Genomic DNA, 12,188 nt, shown 5'->3' with positions numbered 1-12,188 from the left:
TAGAATGATAGGTACTTTTGGTGTATAAAATGACATTTTTGTTTAATAAAATGATACTTTTACCTTATAAAATGATAATCTAAGGGGATAAAATGAAAGTAACCTTATAAAAATGATACTTTGAGTTGATAAAATGATACGTTTATTGCTTTATGATAAAATGATAGGTTTATTGCAATGAATGATAGTTTTGCCGGATATAATGATACTCTGATTTGACTAACTGATAAAATGATAAAATGATAAAATGATATATGTTAGAATTATTGCATAGAATGATAGTTTTTTCCGGATAGAATGATACTCTGAGTTGATAAAATGATACTTTTAGCTTATAAATGTTAGGAATAATGCATAAAATGATAGTTTTGCCGGATAGAATGATACTTTCAGCCGATAGAATGATAGTTTTGTCCGGTAGAATGATAGGTATTTTTGGTGTATAACCCCTATTTCCGTAATAACCCTATAACTAAATCTGGACTACACATTTTTAAAATCACCTGGTCTAGATTCAAACTTAGCTTTCCTTCATAAAAAAGGCGCAGAGGGTAAATATGTCACTTCGCTTATTTAATTTCTGAATTTTGCTAATGATTAAATTTACGTATCCAAATTTCGCTCATTTTAATACGTAAAATCTTATTTCCCATGATACACAGATGTATGAGGTTCAGTTACACGTATGTATGAGATTCAGTTATACGTAAATCTTATTTCCCATGATATACAAATTTCGCTCATTTAAATACGTAAAATCTTATTTAAGTATCATTTTATCATTTTATCAGTCAGTCAAAAGTATCATTTTATCAACTCAGAGTATCATTCTATCCGGAAAAACTATCATTCTATGCAATAAACCTAACATATATCAATTTATCATTTTATCAGTCAGTCAAAAGTATCATTTAATCAACTCAGAGTATCATTTTATCCGGCAAAACTATCATTCTATGCAATAAACCTAACATATATCATTTTATCAATCAGTCAAAATTATCATTTTGTCAACTTAGAGTATCATTCTATCCGGCAAAACTATCATTCTATGCAATAAACCTAACATATATCATTTTATCAGTCAGTCAAAAGTATCATTTTATCAACTCAGAGTATCATTCTATCCGGCAAAACTATCATTCTATGCAATAAACCTAACATATATCATTTTATCATTTTAGGTTATATTTGGCGAAATTCAGAAATTAAATGAGGGAAATGACATATTTACCCCCGCGCTTTTTTTTATGAAGTAAATCTAAGTTTGAATGATACTTTCAGCCGATAGAATGATACTTTCAGCCGATAGAATGATAGGTATTTTTGGTGTATAAAATGACATTTTTGTTTAATAAAATGATACTTTTACCTGATAAAATGATAATCTAAGGGGTTAAAATGACAGTAACCTTATAAAAATGATACTTTGAGTTGATAAAATGATACGTTTATTGCTTTATGATAAAATGGTAGGTTTATTGCAATGAATGATAGTTTTGCCGGATATAATGATACTCTGATTTGACTGACTGATAAAATGATAAAATGATATATGTTAGGTTTATTGCATAGAATGATAGTTTTTTCCGGATAGAATGATACTCTGAGTTGATAAAATGATACTTTTAGCATATAAATGTTAGGAACAATGCATAAAATGATAGTTTAGCCGGATAGAATGATACTTTCAGCCGATAGAATGATAGTTTTGCCCGGTAGAATGATACTTTCAGCCGATAGAATGATAGGTATTTTTGGTGTATAACCCCAATTTCCGTAATAACCCTATAACTAAATCTGGACTACACATTTTTAAAATCATGTGGTCTAGATTCAAACTTAGCTTTCCTTCATAAAAAAGGTGCAGGGGGTAAATATGTCATTTTGCTTATTTAATTTCTGAATTTCGCTCATGATTAAATTTACGTATCCAAATTTCGCTCATTTAAATACGTAAAATCTTATTTCCCATGATATACAGATGTATGAGGTTCAGTTACACGTATGTATGAGGTTCAGTTATACGTAAAATCTTATTTCCCATGATATACAAATTTTGCTCATTTAAATACGTAAAATCTTTTTTAAGTATCATTTTATCATTTTATCAGTCAGTCAAAAGTATCATTTTATCAACTCAGAGTATCATTCTATCCGGAAAAACTATCATTCTATGCAATAAACCTAACATATAACATTTTATCATTTTATCAGTCAGTCAAAAGTATCATTTTATCAACTCAGAGTATCATTCTATCCGGCAAAACTATCATTCTATGCAATAAACCTAACATATATCAATTTATCATTTTATCAGTCAGTCAAAAGTATCATTTAATCAACTCAGAGTATCATTCTATCCGGCAAAACTATCATTCTATGCAATAAACCTAACATATATCATTTTGTCAATCAGTCAAAATTATCATTTTATCAACTTAGAGTATCATTCTATCCGGCAAAACTATCATTCTATGCAATAAACCTAACATATATCATTTTATATATCATTTTATCAGTCAGTCAAAAGTATCATTTTAACAACTCAGAGTATCATTCTATCCGGCAAAACTATCATTCTATGCAATAAACCTAACATATATCATTTTATCATTTTAGGTTATATTTGGCGAAATTCAGAAATTAAATGAGGGAAATGACATATTTACCCCCGCGTTTTTTTTATGAAGTAAATCTAAGTTTGAATGATACTTTCAGCCGATAGAATGATAGATTTGCCGGGTAGAATGATACTTTCAGCCAATAGAATGATAGGTATTTTTGGTGTATAAAATGACATTTTTGTTTAATAAAATGATACTTTTACCTGATAAAATGATAATCTAAGGGGTTAAAATGACAGTAACCTTATAAAAATGATACTTTGAGTTGATAAAATGATACGTTTATTGCTTTATGATAAAATGATAGGTTTATTGCAATGAATGATAGTTTTGCCGGATATAATGATACTCTGATTTGACTGACTGATAAAATGATAAAATGATAAAATGATATATGTTAGAATTATTGCATAGAATGATAGTTTTTCCGGATAGAATGATACTCTGAGTTGATAAAATGATACTTTTAGCTTATAAATGTTAGGAATAATGCATAAAATGATAGTTTTGCCGGATAGAATGATACTTTCAGCCGATAGAATGATAGTTTTGTCCGGTAGAATGATAGGTATTTTTGGTGTATAACCCCTATTTCCGTAATAACCCTATAACTAAATCTGGACTACACATTTTTAAAATCACCTGGTCTAGATTCAAACTTAGCTTTCCTTCATAAAAAAGGCGCAGAGGGTAAATATGTCACTTCGCTTATTTAATTTCTGAATTTTGCTAATGATTAAATTTACGTATCCAAATTTCGCTCATTTAAATACGTAAAATCTTATTTCCCATGATATACAGATGTATGAGGTTCAGTTACACGTATGTATGAGATTCAGTTATACGTAAAATCTTATTTCCCATGATATACAAATTTCGCTCATTTAAATACGTAAAATCTTATTTAAGTATCATTTTATCATTTTATCAGTCAGTCAAAAGTATCATTTTATCAACTCAGAGTATCATTCTATCCGGAAAAACTATCATTCTATGCAATAAACCTAACATATATCAATTTATCATTTTATCAGTCAGTCAAAAGTATCATTTAATCAACTCAGAGTATCATTTTATCCGGCAAAACTATCATTCTATGCAATAAACCTAACATATATCATTTTATCAATCAGTCAAAATTATCATTTTATCAACTTAGAGTATCATTCTATCCGGCAAAACTATCATTCAATGCAATAAACCTAACATATATCATTTTATCAGTCAGTCAAAAGTATCATTTTATCAACTCAGAGTATCATTCTATCCAGCAAAACTATCATTCTATGCAATAAACCTAACATATATCATTTTATCATTTTAGGTTATATTTGGCGAAATTCAGAAATTAAATGAGGGAAATGACATATTTACCCCCGCGCTTTTTTTTATGAAGTAAATCTAAGTTTGAATGATACTTTCAGCCGATAGAATGATACTTTCAGCCGATAGAATGATAGGTATTTTTGGTGTATAAAATGACATTTTTGTTTAATAAAATGATACTTTTACCTGATAAATGATAATCTAAGGGGTTAAAATGACAGTAACCTTATAAAAATGATACTTTGAGTTGATAAAATGATACGTTTATTGCTTTATGATAAAATGGTAGGTTTATTGCAATGAATGATAGTTTTGCCGGATATAATGATACTCTGATTTGACTGACTGATAAAATGATAAAATGATATATGTTAGGTTTATTGCATAGAATGATAGTTTTTCCGGATAGAATGATACTCTGAGTTGATAAAATGATACTTTTAGCATATAAATGTTAGGAACAATGCATAAAATGATAGTTTAGCCGGATAGAATGATACTTTCAGCCGATAGAATGATAGTTTTTGCCCGGTAGAATGATACTTTCAGCCGATAGAATGATAGGTATTTTTGTTGTATAACCCCAATTTCCGTAATAACCCTATAACTAAATCTGGACTACACATTTTTAAAATCATGTGGTCTAGATTCAAACTTAGCTTTCCTTCATAAAAAAGGTGCAGGGGGTAAATATGTCATTTTGCTTATTTAATTTCTGAATTTCGCTCATGATTAAATTTACGTATCCAAATTTCGCTCATTTAAATACGTAAAATCTTATTTCCCATGATATACAGATGTATGAGGTTCAGTTACACGTATGTATGAGATTCAGTTATACGTAAAATCTTATTTCCCATGATATACAAATTTTGCTCATTTAAATACGTAAAATCTTTTTTAAGTATCATTTTATCATTTTATCAGTCAGTCAAAAGTATCATTTTATCAACTCAGAGTATCATTCTATCCGGAAAAACTATCATTCTATGCAATAAACCTAACATATATCATTTTATCATTTTATCAGTCAGTCAAAAGTATCATTTTATCAACTCAGAGTATCATTCTATCCGGCAAAACTATCATTCTATGCAATAAACCTAACATACATCATTTTATCAGTCAGTCAAAAGTATCATTTTATCAGTCAGTCAATCATTCTATCCGGCAAAACTATCATTCTATGCAATAAACCTAACATATATCATTTTATAAGTCAGTCAAAATTATCATTTTGTCAACTTAGAGTATCATTCTATCCGGCAAAACTATCATTCTATGCAATAAACCTAACATATATCATTTTATCATTTTATCAGTCAGTCAAAAGCATCATTTTATCAACTCAGAGTATCATTCTATCCGGCAAAACTATCATTCTATGCAATAAACCTAACATATATCATTTTATCATTTTAGGTTATATTTGGCGAAATTCAGAAATTAAATGAGGGAAATGACATATTTACCCCCGCGCTTTTTTTTATGAAGTAAATCTAAGTTTGAATGATACTTTCAGCCGATAGAATGATACTTTCAGCCGATAGAATGATAGGTATTTTTGGTGTATAAAATGACATTTTTGTTTAATAAATGATACTTTTACCTGATAAAATGATAATCTAAGGGGTTAAAATGACAGTAACCTTATAAAAATGATACTTTGAGTTGATAAAATGATACGTTTATTGCTTTATGATAAAATGGTAGGTTTATTGCAATGAATGATAGTTTTGCCGGATATAATGATACTCTGATTTGACTGACTGATAAAATGATATATTTTAGGTTTATTGCATAGAATGATAGTTTTTCCGGATAGAATGATACTCTAGGTTGATAAAATGATACTTTTAGCATATAAATGTTAGGAATAATGCATAAAATGATAGTTTAGCCGGATAGAATGATACTTTCAGCCGATAGAATGATAGTTTTGCCCGGTAGAATGATACTTTCAGCCGATAGAATGATAGGTATTTTTGGTGTATAACCCCAATTTCCGTAATAACCCTATAACTAAATCTGGACTACACATTTTTAAAATCATGTGGTCTAGATTCAAACTTAGCTTTCCTTCATAAAAAAGGTGCAGGGGGTAAATATGTCATTTTGCTTATTTAATTTCTGAATTTCGCTCATGATTAAATTTACGTATCCAAATTTCGCTCATTTAAATACGTAAAATCTTATTTCCCATGATATACAGATGTATGAGGTTCAGTTACACGTATGTATGAGATTCAGTTATACGTAAAATCTTATTTCCCATGATATACAAATTTCGCTCATTTAAATACGTAAAATCTTATTTAAGTATCATTTTATCATTTTATCAGTCAGTCAAAAGTATCATTTTATCAACTCAGAGTATCATTCTATCCGGAAAAAACTATCATTCTATGCAATAAACCTAACATATAACATTTTATCATTTTATCAGTCAGTCAAAAGTATCATTTTATCAACTCAGAGTATCATTCTATCCGGCAAAACTATCATTCTATGCAATAAACCTAACATATATCAATTTATCATTTTATCAGTCAGTCAAAAGTATCATTTAATCAACTCAGAGTATCATTCTATCCTGCAAAACTATCATTCTATGCAATAAACCTAACATATATCATTTTATCAGTCAGTCAAAATTATCATTTTATCAACTTAGAGTATCATTCTATCCGACAAAACTATCATTCTATGCAATAAACCTAACATATATCATTTTATCATTTTATCAGTCAGTCAGAAGCATCATTTTATCAACTCAGAGTATCATTCTATCCGGCAAAACTATCATTCTATGCAATAAACCTAACATATATCATTTTATCATTTTAGGTTATATTTGGCGAAATTCAGAAATTAAATGAGGGAAATGACATATTTACCCCCGCGCTTTTTTTTATGAAGTAAATCTAAGTTTGAATGATACTTTCAGCCGATAGAATGATACTTTCAGCCGATAGAATGATAGGTATTTTTGGTGTATAAAATGACATTTTTGTTTAATAAAATGATACTTTTACCTGATAAAATGATAATCTAAGGGGTTAAAATGACAGTAACCTTATAAAAATGATACTTTGAGTTGATAAAATGATACGTTTATTGCTTTATGATAAAATGGTAGGTTTATTGCAATGAATGATAGTTTTGCCGGATATAATGATACTCTGATTTGACTGACTGATAAAATGATAAAATGATATATGTTAGGTTTATTGCATAGAATGATAGTTTTTCCGGATAGAATGATACTCTGAGTTGATAAAATGATACTTTTAGCATATAAATGTTAGGAATAATGCATAAAATGATAGTTTAGCCGGATAGAATGATACTTTCAGCCGATAGAATGATAGTTTTGCCCGGTAGAATGATACTTTCAGCCGATAGAATGATAGGTATTTTTGGTGTATAACCCCAATTTCCGTAATAACCCTATAACTAAATCTGGACTACACATTTTTAAAATCATGTGGTCTAGATTCAAACTTAGCTTTCCTTCATAAAAAAGGTGCAGGGGGTAAATATGTCATTTTGCTTATTTAATTTCTGAATTTCGCTCATGATTAAATTTACGTATCCAAATTTCGCTCATTTAAATACGTAAAATCTTATTTCCCATGATATACAGATGTATGAGGTTCAGTTACACGTATGTATGAGATTCAGTTATACGTAAAATCTTATTTCCCATGATATACAAATTTCGCTCATTTAAATACGTAAAATCTTATTTAAGTATCATTTTATCATTTTATCAGTCAGTCAAAAGTATCATTTTATCAACTCAGAGTATCATTCTATCCGGAAAAACTATCATTCTATGCAATAAACATAACATATAACATTTTATCATTTTATCAGTCAGTCAAAAGTATCATTTTATCAACTCAGAGTATCATTCTATCCGGCAAAACTATCATTCTATGCAATAAACCTAACATATATCAATTTATCATTTTATCAGTCAGTCAAAAGTATCATTTAATCAACTCAGAGTATCATTCTATCCGGCAAAACTATCATTCTATGCAATAAACCTAACATATATCATTTTATCAATCAGTCAAAATTATCATTTTATCAACTTAGAGTATCATTCTATCCGGCAAAACTATCATTCTATGCAATAAACCTAACATATATCATTTTATATATCATTTTATCAGTCAGTCAAAAGTATCATTTTATCAACTCAGAGTATCATTCTATCCGGCAAAACTATCATTCTATGCAATAAACCTAACATATATCATTTTATCATTTTAGGTTATATTTGGCGAAATTCAGAAATTAAATGAGGGAAATGACATATTTACCCCCGCGCTTTTTTTTATGAAGTAAATCTAAGTTTGAATGATACTTTCAGCCGATAGAATGATACTTTCAGCCGATAGAATGATAGGTATTTTTGGTGTATAAAATGACATTTTTGTTTAATAAAATGATACTTTTACCTGATAAAATGATAATCTAAGGGGTTAAAATGACAGTAACCTTATAAAAATGATACTTTGAGTTGATAAAATGATACGTTTATTGCTTTATGATAAAATGGTAGGTTTATTGCAATGAATGATAGTTTTGCCGGATATAATGATACTCTGATTTGACTGACTGATAAAATGATAAAATGATATATGTTAGGTTTATTGCATAGAATGATAGTTTTTCCGGATAGAATGATACTCTGAGTTGATAAAATGATACTTTTAGCATATAAATGTTAGGAATAATGCATAAAATGATAGTTTAGCCGGATAGAATGATACTTTCAGCCGATAGAATGATAGTTTTGCCCGGTAGAATGATACTTTCAGCCGATAGAATGATAGGTATTTTGGGTGTATAACCCCAATTTCCGTAATAACCCTATAACTAAATCTGGACTACACATTTTTAAAATCATGTGGTCTAGATTCAAACTTAGCTTTCCTTCATAAAAAAGGTGCAGGGGGTAAATATGTCATTTTGCTTATTTAATTTCTGAATTTCGCTCATGATTAAATTTACGTATCCAAATTTCGCTCATTTAAATACGTAAAATCTTATTTCCCATGATATACAGATGTATGAGGTTCAGTTACACGTATGTATGAGATTCAGTTATACGTAAAATCTTATTTCCCATGATATACAAATTTCGCTCATTTAAATACGTAAAATCTTATTTAAGTATCATTTTATCATTTTATCAGTCAGTCAAAAGTATCATTTTATCAACTCAGAGTATCATTCTATCCGGAAAAACTATCATTCTATGCAATACACCTAACATATAACATTTTATCATTTTATCAGTCAGTCAAAAGTATCATTTTATCAACTCAGAGTATCATTCTATCCGGCAAAACTATCATTCTATGCAATAAACCTAACATATATCATTTTATCATTTTATCAGTCAGTCAAAAGTATCATTTTATCAACTCAGAGTATCATTCTATCCGGCAAAACTATCATTCTATGCAATAAACCTAACATATATCATTTTATCAGCCAGTCAAAAGTATCATTTTATCAACTCAGAGTATTATTCTATCCGGCAAAACTATCATTCTATGCAATAAACCTAACATATATCATTTTATCAGTCAGTCAAAAGTATCATTTTATCAACTCAGAGTATCATTCTATCCGGCAAAACTATCATTCTATGCAATAAACCTAACATATATCATTTTATCAGCCAGTCCAAAGTATCATTTTATCAACTCAGAGTATCATCCTATCCGGCAAAACTATCATTCTATGCAATAAACCTAACATATATCATTTTATCATTTTATCAGTCAGTCAAAATTATCATTTTATCAACTTAGAGTATCATTCTATCCTGCAAAACTATCATTCTATGCAATAAACCTAACATATAACATTTTATCATTTTATCAGTCAGTCAAAAGTATCATTTTATCAACTCAGAGTATCATTCTATCCGGCAAAACTATCATTCTATGCAATAAACCTAACATATATCAATTTATCATTTTATCAGTCAGTCAAAAGTATCATTTAATCAACTCAGAGTATCATTCTATCTGGCAAAACTATCATTCTATGCAATAAACCTAACATATATCATTTTATCAATCAGTCAAAATTATCATTTTATCAACTTAGAGTATCATTCTATCCGACAAAACTATCATTCTATGCAATAAACCTAACATATATCATTTTATATATCATTTTATCAGTCAGTCAGAAGCATCATTTTATCAACTCAGAGTATCATTTTATCCGGCAAAACTATCATTCTATGCAATAAACCTAACATATATCATTTTATCATTTTAGGTTATATTTGGCGAAATTCAGAAATTAAATGAGGGAAATGACATATTTACCCCCGCGCTTTTTTTTATGAAGTAAATCTAAGTTTGAATGATACTTTCAGCCGATAGAATGATACTTTCAGCCGATAGAATGATAGGTATTTTTGGTGTATAAAATGACATTTTTGTTTAATAAAATGATACTTTTACCTGATAAAATGATAATCTAATGGGTTAAAATGACAGTAACCTTATAAAAATGATACTTTCAGTTGATAAAATGATACGTTTATTGCTTTATGATAAAATGGTAGGTTTATTGCAATGAATGATAGTTTTGCCGGATATAATGATACTCTGATTTGACTGACTGATAAAATGATAAAATGATATATGTTAGGTTTATTGCATAGAATGATAGTTTTTTCCGGATAGAATGATACTCTGAGTTGATAAAATGATACTTTTAGCATATAAATGTTAGGAATAATGCATAAAATGATAGTTTAGCCGGATAGAATGATACTTTCAGCTGATAGAATGATAGTTTTGCCCGGTAGAATGATACTTTCAGCCGATAGAATGATAGGTATTTTTGGTGTATAACCCCAATTTCCGTAATAACCCTATAACTAAATCTGGACTACACATTTTTAAAATCATGTGGTCTAGATTCAAACTTAGCTTTCCTTCATAAAAAAGGTGCAGGGGGTAAATATGTCATTTTGCTTATTTAATTTCTGAATTTCGCTCATGATTAAATTTACGTATCCAAATTTCGCTCATTTAAATACGTAAAATCTTATTTCCCATGATATACAGATGTATGAGGTTCAGTTACACGTATGTATGAGATTCAGTTATACGTAAAATCTTATTTCCCATGATATACAAATTTCGCTCATTTAAATACGTAAAATCTTATTTAAGTATCATTTTATCATTTTATCAGTCAGTCAAAAGTATCATTTTATCAACTCAGAGTATCATTCTATCCGGCAAAAACTATCATTCTATGCAATAAACCTAACATCTATCAATTTATCATTTTATCAGTCAGTCAAAAGTATCATTTAATCAACTCAGAGTATCATTCTATCCGGCAAAACTATCATTCTATGCAATAAACCTAACATATATCATTTTATCAGCCAGTCAAAATTATCATTTTATCTACTTAGAGTATCATTCTATCCGGCAAAACTATCATTCTATGCAATAAACCTAACATATATCATTTTATATATCATTTTATCAGTCAGTCAAAAGTATCATTTTATCAACTCAGAGTATCATTCTATCCGGCAAAACTATCATTCTATGCAATAAACCTAACATATATCATTTTATCATTTTAGGTTATATTTGGCGAAATTCAGAAATTAAATGAGGGAAATGACATATTTACCCCCGCGCTTTTTTTTATGAAGTAAATCTAAGTTTGAATGATACTTTCAGCCGATAGAATGATACTTTCAGCCGATAGAATGATAGGTATTTTTGGTGTATAAAATGACATTTTTGTTTAATAAAATGATACTTTTACCTGATAAAATGATAATCTAAGGGGTTAAAATGACAGTAACCTTATAAAAATGATACTTTGAGTTGATAAAATGATACGTTTATTGCTTTATGATAAAATGGTAGGTTTATTGCAATGAATGACAGTTTTGCCGGATATAATGATACTCTGATTTGACTGACTGATAAAATGATATATGTTAGGTTTATTGCATAGAATGATAGTTTTTCCGGATAGAATGATACTCTGAGTTGATAAAATGATACTTTTAGCATATAAATGTTAGGAATAATGCATAAAATGATAGTTTAGCCGGATAGAATGATACTTTCAGCCGATAGAATGATAGTTTTGCCCGGTAGAATGATACTTTCAGCCGATAGAATGATAGGTATTTTTGGTGTATAACCCCAATTT

This window comes from Salvia splendens, chromosome 11 (genome assembly GCF_004379255.2).
Source record: "Salvia splendens isolate huo1 chromosome 11, SspV2, whole genome shotgun sequence".
Lineage (NCBI taxonomy): Eukaryota > Viridiplantae > Streptophyta > Magnoliopsida > Lamiales > Lamiaceae > Salvia > Salvia splendens.
Note: the sequence above shows the minus strand (reverse complement) of the source record.